General features: G+C 43.9%; 1 protein-coding gene across 1 annotated transcript in view; it reads right to left on the bottom strand.

The window, feature by feature from the left end:
- znf536 (zinc finger protein 536) overlaps positions 1–16,051 on the bottom strand; it is a 114,266-nt gene that overhangs the window by 83,913 nt on the left and 14,302 nt on the right. The window contains 1 exon segment of the mRNA XM_067249415.1: positions 8,909–8,986. The gene's annotated coding sequence lies outside the window, so the exon portion shown is untranslated.

Raw genomic sequence — 16,051 nt, 5'->3', positions numbered from 1 at the left:
GAGTGACAGGTAGTATGACAGAGAGACAGCCAGACAGAATGAGAGACAGACAGTATGAGAGAGGCAATATGAGAGATAAGCCATGAGGAAAGTGACGCCCTGCCATGTTTCGTGGGACCACCTGTTCATTTTGGACAGTCTAAGATCACGTTAAGGGCTAACCCTCTTTGTCTGAAGGGGTGGGAGTGCTTGGGGGCTAGGGGCAGGCAGCAGAGTGGGGAGTGTGCATGTGTGTGTGTGTGTGTGGGGGGGCGGGGGGGGCAGTTGGCACCCCAGTCAGAAACGTGCCCCTGCGAGTAGCAGCCTGGCTGCAGTCGACCGTCTGGGTGGGACGGGAGCCCACTCCTGGGTCTTTACACACACACACACACACACACACTACCAACTCCATACACAGTCTGCATCTTCCCTCTCCATCAAACTCATCCCAACCCACCTAAGAACTGAGTGATCATGCAGATGCTCCTTCACAGCATATTAGAGCACAACGCTGTGCTAACAGTGAATCAATCCCAGATGCAGATCACAGTGAAAATATTGTATCGTTCCAGACACCAGCACAAATTAATTTCTGCTCCCTCCCTCCCAAATAATGACGTTATCATGGTGTATTTGATTTACAAGTTGAAAATAGATATGATATGTTAGTGCTCATAAAAAGGCACATCCTTAGAACTGGCATAAATGCTGTTAAATTGCTGCTTGGCATTTGAAGCTCATATATCAGCCTCACTCAGCCCTCAGATCGAAGACAAACAGCTAGGGAACAATGGAGACCAAGGCTCAGTGTTGTGTTACCTGCAGTGTGAGGAGACTCCAACACACCCAAATTACCAGCCACACACACACAAGTGTCACACACCACCATCCCGCCACCTTTCATTATTCTCACAACAGTTGACTGAAAATAGGGGAAATATCACCAGTAAAACCCTCAATAATCGTCTGCTAGGAGAGAAAATAGCAATTCTGCCTTTCAACTGGTAAAAGGTAAAAATATTTTTAAGGGGCTATGAATTTGGTGTATGTGAATAGGATGTTGGTACATGTTTTACTAAAGGAAATATAATGGCACACTATTATTAGATCACATTAATCATGACTGTGCCAAAGGCACTGACAGCCACGCTGAAAAGGATTGAAAACGCTGGTAATGGATATAAATTACCCATTGTGTGATAAAAGGATTTTTTTTACTAAGAAGGTAAAGGAATAAAACAGAGAAGCCAGTGAATGTGTGTGTGTGTGTGTGTCTGTGTGTGTATGTCTGTGTGTATGTCTGTGTGTGTGTGTATGTGTGTATGTGTGGGTGTGTATGTCTGTGTGACTAAAACACAAAATCACGCAGGGTTATCAGAGCGGCATTAACATTTTAAGAGAATCTGATATTGACATGGGGGACGTCCTGAAGTTAGAGCACGTCTATAAAAGAAGAGGGATTAAAAGCAGATTAAAATGATCCGTCTGTCGTCAAGGGGACAGGCACAGGAAAAGGACGCAGATTCGGTTCTGACAGAGGTCCGTCAGTTGGCGCGGCGATAATGACTCACATCTCTCTTATGGGGTTATTTATCGCCGACTTGGCTCGCAAACAAAAGATCAATAATTTTGAGCAAATCTAATGTTGTCCCCGTCGCTAATGCACTCGTCCATCATATCTGCCAGCCTTATGAAGGAGATGGACTGATTCTCTGTTTATTTGGAGATCAAATGCAATTATATCCCATAGCTTTAATAACAGGCAGCCCCCCCAGTGGGTATGTGTGGGCTAGGGATGGTGTCTATATGCATATATGCACGTGTTGGATGTGTCATGCATGTGTAAATGATAATATATGTATGGAAGTGTGGATGCGTTGTGCCTATTTTTCCACATCAATCTTCATTTGTTTCCTCAGACCTTGCCTTTTGAAATATGAAGCGTGTCAACAGTCCATCCCCCATCACACCGCCAGCACACACACATCAGTCAAACAAACACTACCCAGCAACCAGCAGGGCTGCTTCAGTGACAGAAGGCAGATGAAGAGATAGATGGGAGATTGCTCTCTGACAGCCAGCACTTGGTGAGACCAATCAACTACACCTGGACACTACCACACCTGGGAGGAGATTTGACTGTTTTCATAGCCTAGCTTGGTTTTCCTTCATGTCCTCGTATCCCTGGACGGCTGAGGTTTGCTGTTAGCATATCTCTGAACTACGCGCACCTCAAGTCTGTGACACATAGCAGGTGGACAGTCTTTGTGGCCCTCCAGGTGAGGTGTGAGTGAATGACAGACAGAGGTCATCCACCCAGACACCCCCCCCCTGCAGAGGTGGGGCAACACCTCAGACACCCCTCCTGAGAGGCAGGGGGAGAGAAAGAGAGATAGAGAGAGAGAGGGACAGAGACGTAGACAGAGAGAGGGAGAGAGGGAGAAAGAAAGAAAAAAATCAAGAATAAAGAGTTGAGGTGAGCCCTGAGAATGTCAGGTCCAGTAATCACCTCAGACTCAAGGCCAGAAGGCCATACGGCTGGAGGGGGGGGTGGTGAGAGGGGGGTAAGGAGACATGCCAGGGATCTGAGAAGCTCTACATAGGACACCTTTCACCCACAGCCCCACTCCCAGACACCAGGACAAGCTAGCCTCACACACCCCTCTGTGTGCTGACCTGGCAGACCAAGACTGGCCTGGACCGCTGAATACCTAACCTGCTGCCCAGCCAACACTATACACTCACCCAGACGCTGCAAATACACGAGTGTTTGTGAGATGTTTTTCTCCCCGGTCATATTTCATTGACATCCATCCTGTAGATATTCGTAGGATGCAAATGAGAGCGGAGAGAAAAACACTGTGCTAATGACACACCAACGTACTCCTCATCTCATCAGCGCAAGCATCACGGGTACGACACTCAAACAGGAAGTCATTAGCACCGCCGATAAACACACCAACACCACTACTCGCTGCTACATACTGTACATTGGCACACAATTACGTTAGTGAATCCAATCCACGAGGATGCTCTTGAGTGAGGCACCCAGGCAGATAGGAAACCCAGAACGTCAACTGTTCCCTCTGCAGGTAGTGATCTCCAGAGTTTTACCAGAGGGGGGAGATTCATGCTAGTGTCAAAGATCCCTAAAACACAAGATGTCTCCCTCTGCCTCTGCTGTCATGTTCTTTTCACTTGTCTTTCTTCCACTCCCAGACACCACTTTGGGTAGCGGGAGAACCAGTTCCCTGAGCGTTTTAACTTGTCATTTTTTAAACATACATATCAAAGCTGGAGAGAGAGGGATGTGTCTCTGATGCCTTTCCTTCCCCACTACAATGTAGGCTTTGAAAAACAGGGCGAAGAGATCTCTTTGCCATTCACATCCTTGCTGTGATGACTGGCAATACATCACGTGTATTGATGCAATATTAAATTTCAATATTGCATGTCAAAAGGTACAAAATGATAGATCATAGCCTAAGTAAATGAATTATTAAAGGGTTATGCAGCCTGAGTTATCCGTTTCTCTTACAATCAAGTGTGACTGAGCGATGCAGTTGGTGATACTGGCACAATGGCAACGCTCTGTCTTTGTTTCTCTTTGTTCAGATTTTTTTGGTGGGGTTTTATTTCCCTCTTTTTTTTTACTTTTTAGGACTTGGGAGGCCGAAATGATTTCTGTCACCTAAATATGTTCCGAAACATGAAAACAATTTGCAGGATTCACACATTTCGGAATGTTTTCATAAGAATACAGGGAGAACGTGCAGAAAAGGGTTACCGGGAGAAAGTGACTGTGCTGTGAAATATATTAGGTTTAGAGAGAGAGATCCCTGTGGAAGCCCTAAAAAGTGGAGGTAAGACCATACCTATTCAGCTGACAGGGAATGTCCCGTCCAGTAATCACCTCAAATGTTATAAAACCAGAAGGCCATTGCTCCAGCCTTTCAGATTCAGTCAAGGAAGACACTGCTGCTAATGATGTTTAGAGACAGAATCATCTCTTAAATGTTTGTGTACGAGTGGAGAGGTGAGGTGGGGGTTGACCGTGTGGGTTGGGGAGGGTTGGGAAGAGGAGGGGTAACAATAAAGTCATAACCCTGGAGGTTTTAATTGCAGGGTCCAGGTTGTGGGGTAGGTGACCCCCCCTCACCCCCACCCTGCCCAAGTCACGGTCACCATTAGCATCCAGATTGCGTGTTAACAAACAGAACCCAGCGTTAGCACGCTAGCACTGGCGAAAATTCAATTTGATCTCTTTGTCTGTCTTGTGCCTTGCCCTAACGATGGACTCTCTCTTCTGTTTTTTCTTGAACAACAGAACACAGTGGAGTCGTTAGGGCCCTCTCTTCATTACTTCAAAAAACCAATCATTAGACACCAGAGTATATACGTAATTAGAAAATCACTTCCTTTGCAATCCTGGCTAAGTAGTTTACATACTGTAATTACAGGGACAAAATCAATTTTTAATCATTTCACTGATTGGGCTCATCAGCTCAGTAGGAACATTGTATCCTGCTTGTTGTGCTAGAGCAACATCTGGGCTAAAACAATTACCCTTTTGTGTTCCAGAAACTATTCAGAAAAAGGCTTTCTGCTGCATCCCTGTCTACTGCCATGAAGCCATGTCTCTCTCCAGCCATCTCTCTCGCTTTCCCTCTGTTTCTCTCTCTTTATTTCTGTCTCTTTCTTTCCCTCTCTCTTTCTGTCTCTGCCCTTGACTCTGGCATGGAGGATCTCATTTAAAGCCTTATAAATCAATACGCTATAATAAGCTGCTCTTGAGAAGGGGGTGGGGGACAGCATATTGCTTTTTTAACACCTATTGTTTTGTTTTTTTCTCCTCTTGTTGGTGTTGTGTTTGTTGTTGATGCTGTTAATTTTGTTGACACTTTTAGAACAGGAGAACAGATTTTGTTTGCCTGGGAGAGGCAGTATATTACTTTAATAACATGCTATTCTGCTAACAATTAGAGGATTACTCAAAATCCAAATGTTTGTGTTTGTGAACCTCTAACTACAGTGAAGACTAACGATAAAGTGAGAAACCGGATGAAAAAGCCAAACTATCTAGCATTTCAAACAACTTTGACCAATAGCTTCGTATATTTCAGTGACTAATAAAATACTTTGTATTCTTGTCTAGGAGAGGCAGGATCGATCAGCATTAGTCTGAACTCTCCCTCTTTCACTTTGAAAACAAAGGAAATCAGATTTTGAAGAGAGAAAAAAAAGAAGACAAAATCGGTTAATGCATTGATCACTCTCGGTGTATGCAAATCACATTTGCCTCTATTTTTTACTGATCAATAGTATTAATTAACGGATTCTTCTTAACTGCACTTTGTAAATCTTGTTAGGGCCGTCCGTGGACCTCAGAAACCACCCCACCATCCCTCTGTATCCATGGGAATAAGCGACACGCAACAAGAGGACATAAATCTGGAAATCCAATTTGACCATGAGAGTTGGTTCACGTCAGTAAAATATGAAGGCTTGTCCAGACAGCTCACAGGTAGGCCATCCGTTACAAGCAGGGAGGCTCCACTTCTCCTCAGCAACTAGGAAGCTCGGAGTACTTTTCCATTTGGATTGGCAGACCATGACAACACCGCAGGGTCATCCTTAGGTTACACACCACTGTGTTTATTAAGCTATTCTCAAGATAATGTGTTTTTTTATTACTAGAATTCCAAGAATTCTGTTTTGGACAGACCCTGGATCATTTTCTGGCTAACAGCAGAGCGGATGTGGACGGGCCTGGGTAGGAAGGTTGTGTCACTCAGCCTCACGTATGTGAGGCTGAGTGAGGCACAGAGACATTGCTGGTGGTACCCCCGATTAATAATGGACGCTTTCTTTTTGAAATTATTATTATTCCCAAAATGCTCTTTTGTGATTTGCTTTGAAGGGGGGAAGCGCTGGGAAGAAGAGCAACGCTTAAGGAAGGGGTGGGGGGTGCTGAGTTGGGGGGGGGGATAGGGAGTTGCTCATTTGGAGAGCTTTTCCAATTATACAATTAGTCAGGAATGTAGGCCAGCAGCCTTGGTGTTCCGATCGCACCGACCCTGGAAAGCAAGAGCCTTTTTCTTCCTCGCTGGTCGTGTACAATAAAAAGAAATAATGAAAACACACACATACACACACACACACACATGCGGATCCGAGGTTCCCGGCACAAGCGCCAGTCCGGGAGGATGTCGGCGCATAGGCTCATCCCAGCAGAGGGAAGCTAACAAACGCTGACCTTATTCGTGACTATTGCGTGCGAACGACCAAAGCAACACGCTCTGTGCTAATAGAGAAAGTCACAGGGTCAGTGTTTTCTGTTTAAATACTGCTCGTCGCGTTGAACAGCTTTTTTTGTGCTCCTTTTTTCACATAGCTGTTAGTATGTGAGTGTGGAGACGTTGGTTAATTGGGTGGCTTTGACCGAGGACACCCAACAACTCTAAATTACAGTTCTGATTCTCTTTTATTTCTCTTGTCAAGGATGAAGAGATTAAATTTTTCCATGGTTTGCCCTTTTGATTGTCCTTTCTGTGTGCCAGCTCTAAGTGTACTGTACTACAGTAGCGAGTTTGATATTAAACAACAACAACTACTAAGTACCATCTGTTTGCCTGTGGATTTTCTGTAATCTCTCTTTACTGATTACATTGATGACGAGGAACCTCTTAAATAATTATCCTGAATAAATGAATAAATGTAAATAACAAAAAAGAAGCTAAATAATTATTATCATTAACTCCCACCAAGTCTTGTGTTTATTCGTCTGGCTGGTGAGGTTGGAGCTGAGGGGAACAGGACGCGTCGCTAGGACGCCAATCATCTTTTATTCCTGACAGCAGGACAGGCTAACGCGCAACAGAGACAGGATGAACTCTGATCAAACCTAACCAGAGACCACTGTGAGGAACAGGACCGTTACTTAAGATAATCATGACAGTCTGTACCCTAGCTTGTGTAAAGCCTGGAATACAATTGCTAAAGGTCGTTTGGTTCCTTATAAGGAGTTGATTACTGTAAAGGAAGGTTTGGACTAAAATCCTACCTCTATCAGAGTTGAACATCCATTACATTACTGTGATGTAAACCATCTGAGAGCATTGGAACTAGACCTGGAGATATCCAAAACAAATCTTTTTATCTGTTTACCGTAGATATTCAACTTAACATGTAAAGGATTCTCAATATATGGTGAGTTGAAGAGAATTATAGTATTTAAAGAATTCTTTCATCATTTGTTCCTGTTTGTCGAATATCCAACATATAATCTACAGTGTGTTTGTGTGTGTGTGCAAGCATGTGAGTGTATGCATGACTGAGTATATTTGTGTGTGTGTGTATATGTTTGTGTGTGTGTGTGTGTTCATCTTGTGAGAACCAGTGAGAGAATGCGTCAAAGGGAGCATGTGTTTGCCACGGATCCAATATGACTGAAATCTGTCGCACATACCTCCGACGTGACACCAGCCAAGCAGACTGACTCCCCCTCCGTTATCTGATTAATATGTATACAGCAAACAGACAGGGTCCAAAACAACGGACAATTACCAAGACGGATTTACTACAGGGAATGTAACCTAACTGATCTGAAAAATGGCATTGTGAGTAATGAAATCTCAGGATCAAATATCCAGAGATGGTTCAATCATGAAAGTAGTGAGGACACGGCTGACCAATGGGTATCTGTAGAACTTCAAAGCCTATATGACTGCTATCTATACAGTGTGATAAAAAGTGATTTGACGTGGGAATTATTTGAGGGTGCATAAGACAGCTGTCCTAAAATTCACACTCCGACACCTAAATCTATATCTTTTTTTCATTTTTTTCTTCTATAAATGTTTTAGCTTCCATTTCCAAGCTTCAAGAGAAAAGGTTTCCATTGATTAGCACTTTACGAACAATCCATTTTTACAAACCGGCTTGACCTCTCTCTCTCACACAGGATGGTGGCCTGACATGAATTAAAAGGCAGCTGCAGTGTGATAGAAAATGTGTAAATAATTATTGGAGTGGGATTGGAGGTAGGATATTCGAGAGAGATAAATGAGGGAGGGATGAAGGGTGAATTAAAGAGAGAGAAAGAAATGTATAGATTGACAGATGGAGGGAGGTGAATCGATAGACAAAGGAATGGAACCAGGGACGTATGGTACCGTGAAAACATTTCAAACGGAGCAGAAACTATCCAACCCTTGGGTCTTATCTAGACAGACAGTCTAGTGAGCCGACTACCTATCGCAAGGGTTAGGATGATGACAAGGATGATGATGAAGATTCTTGGAGGACATTGCATGCAGTGTTCTAAACTGATATTCCAGACCCTATCAGCGGAGCCCTGATGCAGATAGATCCTTCACCCAGCCTGTCATACGATTCCATCATGGTGAGAGATTGGGCTGCATCTCTTCCAGCTCCCAGAATAATGGCTGCACCTGTTTACCGTGTCACCTCTGTTTGCTAATTGTCTCCTTGAGCTACATTGGGGAAGGGAACACGTCCCTGCTTTTGACAGGCGGGCGTTTATTTAGAAATCACATTACTTCCAGCTAAAGATTGCTCGTCTTTTCTTGGAGTGTTTGCATGTGTGTGCTTGTCTATGAGTGTGTGTGTGTGTGTGTGTCTATGAGTGTGTCTGTGTATGTATGTGTGAATGGAGTCTCCAAGAATGTTTTAATGATTGTTTTTTTTGTTTTGTTTTTTATACAAATTGTGCTTCCTGATTAGGCTGGAGACGGTACCATCATGGAACTATAAAGTTCACACACACACACAAACACACAGAGACACACGTAGACTTTCACCCACCCCTCTCCTCCACCGCCCACCATGCCAGAGGAGGGGGAGATATGACAGACATGTTTAATATCCTCCTCTTTACGTGATCAACTGAGGTGGCAAAGATCCATACCTGCAGTTCTGGTCTTCTGACACACAGCACCGGCTTGAGGAACAACGTAGACAGCTTAGCACAGGGGGCGACAGGAACCTGGAAACACAACCAAACCAGGTAATAAAGAGGCAGTGTTATTAAAGTTTGACACGTTTGTAACAATTTGTAACAAAGAAAAATAAGAAAGCATCCAATAAATCAACAATGCTTTCTACGGCCGTGCTAATTCATGGTTCGTACAGAGTTTACTCAGTTACAAAGAATGAATCAGTTTTATTGTTAAACTCAATGGAAATTCAAGGTCAAGATCAACAACACTGTGGTTTTGAACATCATGGTTTTGAACAAACAACTTTAACAAAAGTGTTTTTCTTTTTTTTTACAGACATCGAAGGTTAGTGAGATTCTGCAGTTCTTAGTGAGCTTAAACACCCTTTTAAAGGAAGACCAGAGTTGATTGGTTCAGAGCCGAGTGTGAGAAACTCAAACAAACTATTTCACTGGAACCAGATCTTTCTTTAAAGGGCTGCTGCTTAATATTAGACAAATAAACAAGCTCCCGTAAGATGTGCAAACTACAACACGTCTCCTCCCTTTTAAAGTAGCACATAACTTAAGGGAGTTGACACTGAGACCTCACAGAGAGAGAGAGAGAGAGAGACAGAGACAGAGCGAGAGAGCGAGAGCGAGCGAGAGAGACAGAGACAGAGCGAGACAGAGCGAGATCGAGAGAGAGAGAGAGAGAGAGAGAGAGAGAGAGAGAGAGAGAGAGAGAGAGAGAGAGAGAGAGAGAGAGAGAGAGAGAGAGAGAGAGAGAGAGAGGCAGGAATGTTTGGAGACGAAGGTGAGAGTAGAACAGAAGCTTTGGCTTCAGTCACAAGAGGTTTAGTGTGATACTGTGGCTGGAGTTAGTAGGTGAGACTGGAGCAGAAAAGTTAAATGCAGGCTAGAGTTAGATGGGTGAGACTGGGTCATAAGTGGAAACAGAGAGCTGAGAGTGGGTCAGTAGAAGTGAGGCTTGGGGTGAGGCTGGGGCCAGGGTTGGGGTTGAGCCTGGGACTGGGGTTCAGGCTAGGGCTGGGGCTGAGGCTCACAGAGCTGAAGAGGGGCCAAGAGATCTCAAAGAAGGCCACCCGAGGAGCCAGCAAGGGGAATTCTAATCAGAACTACTATTTCAATGGAGCGCCAAGAGGAAGACACACATACACACACACACACACACACAAACACATGCTAACACAAAAGCCACGCTTGCCTTAAGTCACATTCTAAATTGGCTCCCAGGAGCATTCCGTCTACCTTGTTCACCAAAGGCATTGTGTATGTTTTCAGAGTGTTTAGCATATGCTGAGGTAACACGAGATCGCTCACAGATAAAAGAGAGAGAGAAAGAGAGAGACAGAGAGAAAAAAAGAGAGAGAGAGAAATATAGATAGAGAAACAGTGGATAGAGCAGAAAGAGAGATATAAATGGAAAGAGATAGAGAGAGGGGGGTGTATTGTTTTCAGAAGTTGCTGTGTTTTCTTCCTGAAAGTATTTCCCATCAGGAGCTTAATTAAATTCAAAATAGTTCACATACATCTATTAGAACAACTCTCAGAGGCTGCACACCTGGCAAAACCTTGACAGACAAGCAAAGGTGGAACTTTGGGAATGTAAGGGAAGAGTTCTCTAGGAAAGATAAAGAGAGAGAAACGCTTGCAAAGAGAGAAAAGGTAAATATGACCAATGAAACTCCATGAAAGTTCCTGTTTCACAAAGGTGTGGGAAACCCAGGCATTACTAAAGGACCAGGAAACCAATACACTGTGGACATGACTAGTGTTTTAATTCACTATAGCATATGGGCATACGATTCCAAAGCACACAAGTTAAATGAAAATAGGTACTATTTTTTGACAAGGTAACCTTTGCAGTGTTTACCTTATTAATAGTGTGTTCCTTTACGGCAGTAGTGATACACAGGGGGGTAAAATATGGAGAGCACATGCACTGTTTAAGCTGGCAAACGCCGAAGTAATAGACGAAAGCAGTGAAGTGTTGATTTTACAAAGGATGTGGGGAAAATAATCACACATACAACACAGGTACGCACACACACGTGCACACACACACACACACACACAAACACACACACACTGCTTTCTGGTGCTCTACATTACAACAGCCTGGCAGCCGAAGTTAACATTTTCAGAGAAAATATTCCCTGCCTCCAATAGTCCGATGTAATTCATTTTCCATCTCTGTTCATTAATCATTGTTAAAATTAGTGATCCATTTCTTCCACTCTGCCATCTGCACTCAGCTTCGTTACAAACATGACACCTTCCAGCATAATAAAAGCTGACAGGCACGAGGATGCCTTTCCAAATAGCTTTCTGCATATGTGCACCTCTACAACTGATGCTGGTGTCAGACAAAAGTAGGTTATTTAAGCAGTGCTGCTGCTAGAATGGTCCACAAATACACAACAGCTACACACAGACACACTTACACAAAAACACACCCAGATACACACACACACACAGTAAAAAAACACACATTCAGAGATACACACAGTCAGGCCTACACGTTGACAAACGGATGCATAGACACACACAGACGAATGCAATCACACAAAGACACACACCGACACACAAGGGTGCACAGATAGACATACTCATGTATCCCAAGCACATGATTTGAGACAAAGCAAATCACACACATACACACGCATGCACACACACACACAAACAGATGTGTCTAATCATGAATGGAATGCTGATAAGATGTACTAAAATCATGATAAGAACACCTCCACAGTTTCACTAAGTAAAAGGTAAAGTCATGAAATCAGCGATTTAAACACAACAATCACCAGAGAGATGACAATGGTGCCTTTGTTAGTTTGAACGTGCTGTTTACGGAGGCATGATTTCACAACCTCCAAGATTAGCCCTCTATTGTTATTCTTTACTATATGTACTCTTTTTGTTCTCAGAGATCCTACGTAAGAGGGTTTATAGACCACTCTGTGTGTGTGTGTGTGTGTGTGTGTGTGTGTGTGTAAGTGTGTGTGTGTGTGTGTGTGTGTAAGTGTGCTTGGCTCTAGGAGACTGGGAGCAGCAGCTCCTTGCTGGCTAACTGACGAGGAGGAGACAGGGAGGAGGGTCTTCTAATGAGACACATGGACCAGATGAGGCCTGGATCAGGTCACACTGGTCCCCCAGATCCCCCCCAGATACCCCCTATATACCCCCCAGATCCAGGCCAGAAGCCTCTGTTTGTCTTCCCCAGGAGGGGGCTCAGCCAGTCCCGGTCCCTCCGCCAGACCCCCCATCCCAAACCCACTCCCAGGCACCCCCCCTCAACACCGTCAGGCCCAAATCTGCCGTACGGGCTCCCTGGTGGGGTGTCGCTGGAAGCCCCAGGCACAGCACATTAATCTATATAATGCCCTCAAAGAGCGGGCTTTTTCACACCGCTAACTGCCAAGGACCACGAGGGGCAGGAGCAGCGCCACGATTCAGCTGGTCGCCCAACTGGCGTCTACACACACACACACACACACACGTGTACACAAAACGAGGAGAACACACAGGCACATGCACTGGCAAGGAAGTACGCAAGCAACCACACACACACACACAGACACACAGACACAGTTTGAATAGGAACACACAAACACAGTTTACTGTGTTCTACATACTACAGCTAGCACACTGCTCAAATGGTGTACAGCTGGTAGGAACACAGCCGGGTGTGCAGTGGAGGGCTGAAGAAGCTCAAGCAGACAACAGGGAGAAGCTAAATCATCTTGACATTCTCCAAGGAGAAAGAGAAAGCCATGGCTTGTGTTATTACCCCCGTCCACTAATTTGGTTCTCCTTAACCCCATCCACAGCCCTCCTTACTACACACACTCACACACACTCATACACACACACACGCGCACACAAACACATTTTCTTTTTCTCTCAGTGTTCTCTCTTTCTTTTTCTCTCTCTCTTTCTCTCTGTCGCTCTGTTTCACTCTCTCTCTCTCTCTTTTCTCTCATACACACACAGTGACACGTTTAATTTCAGGTTCTCAGCACATCTGAATTACAGAGAACTGATGAGGGATGGAGGCCAGGCCCCTCCGGACTGATTAGCATCATTTAAGAAAGCGGTCCTTTCTGTTCGGCTTTCCAGCCGCTTAGCACAGGCTAGACCAGACCAGTCCAGCACAGCCGAGACCAGACCAGTCCAGCACAGCCGAGACCAGATCAGTCCAGATCAATCAAGATGAGTCCAGCACAGTCCAGCACAGCCTAGACTTGACCAGTCCAGCACAGCCTAGACCAGATCAGTCCAGATCAATCAAGATGAGTCCAGCACAGTCCAGCACAGCCAAGACCAGACCAGTTTAGCACAGCCTAGACCAAAGCTGTAACAAAACACAGCAGAACACAAAGCACAGGCCAGACCAGACAGTCTAGTACTGGCTTACCTAGCTTGGCCCAGCTTAGTACAGTTCAGACTTTCATGGCCAGTCTTACCTAGCCTGGCCCAGCTTAGCACAGTCCACAAGATGGGTGGCCTGTTAGCCTGGAGTAAACTCATTTGAATTGAACATGGAAGACTATTAGACATGTTTTTCCGATCTTCATGGATTCTCCAGTAATACATCCGGTCTTTCGTCCACACCATGGTCTCTGAATGCATATTACCAAAGTAGCATGTCTGTGTATAGATTGAACACTTTGAGTGACAAATATTGATATTTTTAAAGGTACAAAGTAATAAGATAGGGAACATTTTCCCCCCTCTAAATTATATAAGCCATGCAAATGGCTTAACATTTTGTAAAGCTTTTGTGAAAATCCTACTTATGGTTGCCATTGCGTGCCAAAAAGTTCATCTGGCCTGTAAATTTAAGCATGGATTACAAATATTCAAATCATGAGCTTACTGTTCAAATAAACATTTCCAACAGGGAGAAAGTTGCAAGGCATACACTTTCAACATAATTCCAACCCTGGCACCACCCTTCCCTCTCTCCTAATAAAACAAAAAAGACCAAACCCCCACCCTCTACCCCCAAAAAAGAAGAAAAAAAGGAAAAATACAAAACAAAGAATGGAGTCAAGAGTTCAGAGTTTTCATTCATGTTCTGCTGAATAAACACTGTTAATGAATTCTCCAATCAATATAATTGTAACCACCTACAGTCCGACCAGTTACTACACGCCTGGTTATGTCCAAATATCCCAGTTAGGCCCAGCTCAGCCCTCGCCTGGCTTGACAATGGACCATGGTATTACAGTTTACATGGTAGGAGGAAGAGAAGGGGGACAGAAAGTGTGTGTGTGTGTATGTGTGTGTGAGAGAGAGAGAGAGAGAGAGAGAGAGAGAGAGAGAGAGAGAGAGAGAGAGAGAGAGAGAGAGAGAGAGAGAGAGAGAGAGAGAGGGAAAGAAAGAGAAAGAGAAAGAGAAAGAGAGAAAAGAGAGAGAGAAAAGAGAGAGAGAGGCAGACAAAGTGGGGGGGAAACAGAAAGAGATAATGGAGTGAAAGAGGGAGGGAGAAAGAAGGGAGAGTGAGAGAGGGAGGGAGAAAAAAAACGGCTTAAGTTGGTCAGCTGCTTGCCACATGGTAGAAAATAATAGGGACCAAAGCCACCATGATTTCAGCTTAGGTTACAGTTTCATGAAACTAATTTGATTAACTATCCATCTGATACAGACAGAAGCAGAGACAAGTAAGGACTGACTAGGTATAGTGGCACCCAGGTGTGGTCCTATTTAAACTTCATGGAGAGTCAAACAAGTAATGTCCTTCTGTAGTGTGGTCAGGATACTTGTCATGCATAGTAAAACTACTAATGTCATGGTAAAAGCACTGTTCTTCAAATTGCCATCCTACTTCAATCAACTGAGTCATTCAGGACTAATAAGAAGGTCAAACACCCATCTTGAGCCAACACACACACACACACACACACACACACACATACATACATACATACACACACATACACATACACTAAAAGACAAACAGACAGACAGGCAGACAGGCAGGCAGGCAAGCAGGCATGCCAGAGCTAGGTCTGGGTGAGCGTCTAGGGTGTGAGATGACAGTGGGTGTTGTCCCAGGGTTAAAATAGCCCCTCTCTCTCCGCTCCCACCGAGCAGCACATTAAAGTCTTCCACATTTGCAAAATTGCAAACAGATGCAACTCAAGTACCTGCAAATAATCTGCCAAGACCAATTTCAAAAGGGAGATTTCAGAATATGTGGGAGTCATTAGGATCTGTATTATTTCTACGATGAGCAGGCGGCCTGCAGTGGATTCACTGGCAGATGGGTGCTGCCTTTTATTTAGGAAGAAAGGCCCGATGTGTTATTCCCCAGCAAATGAAGATATACAACGTGTATGAAACAATTATGGCAAAATATTGGAAGTTTCAAAGGCAACAAAAGAATGTCAAGTTTCCTTTCTAGTTTCTCAAAACAATCTATTCATCTTCTGAACAAAATTCTTTGGGGGGGGGGGGGGCTTTTTTCCAGATCTTTCTCCACCTAAATCACACAGACATGGAGAGTGAACAGTTGGTAATAAATACATAAATAAAATAATTAAAGGTAGAAGCATTAAAAGCATCTTCCATTTATGCTAATGAAATATGTTTCTGTGGTGTCATTTGCAGCTGCTGCTGTTGTTTGTCTACAGTGGAAAGACTCTGAAGTTATGTTGTCTTTCTGGAGGTTTAAAGCAACACAACAAAGGGTCTTCCAATTAAAGACGATTTTACCACCAAGAACTGCAACCAACTTCATTAGAAACTACATAAAAGTGGGTGATCGGAAACTAGTCTATAAAACTAGAATCTATGATGAAAAGGAAATGAATTATACATCTTCACAACGCATATTTCCTCACTCTCCTTGCTGTCGACATCTATTACCCTCAATCCTTTCTTTACACAAATGAATGTTCATATCAAATGAAATTTGATTAGCAAACAGCTAGTGCTCTTAAGAGGCAGAGAGAAAACTTAGCCGCCATTAAAATTTGATAGAAATCGCCACTCTTCAAACAATAAGCATTCAATCAAATTCCTTATAATTGTAACAGTAGGAAGTGTTTTCAGCATTCCACCCACAACAAACATGCTTTGTTCTCCAGCTATGAGAGAGAA

This window comes from Osmerus mordax, chromosome 13 (genome assembly GCF_038355195.1).
Source record: "Osmerus mordax isolate fOsmMor3 chromosome 13, fOsmMor3.pri, whole genome shotgun sequence".
Taxonomy (NCBI): domain Eukaryota; kingdom Metazoa; phylum Chordata; class Actinopteri; order Osmeriformes; family Osmeridae; genus Osmerus; species Osmerus mordax.
The sequence above is the reverse complement of the archived record's forward strand: the minus strand, read 5'-3'. Positions and strand labels throughout refer to the sequence as shown.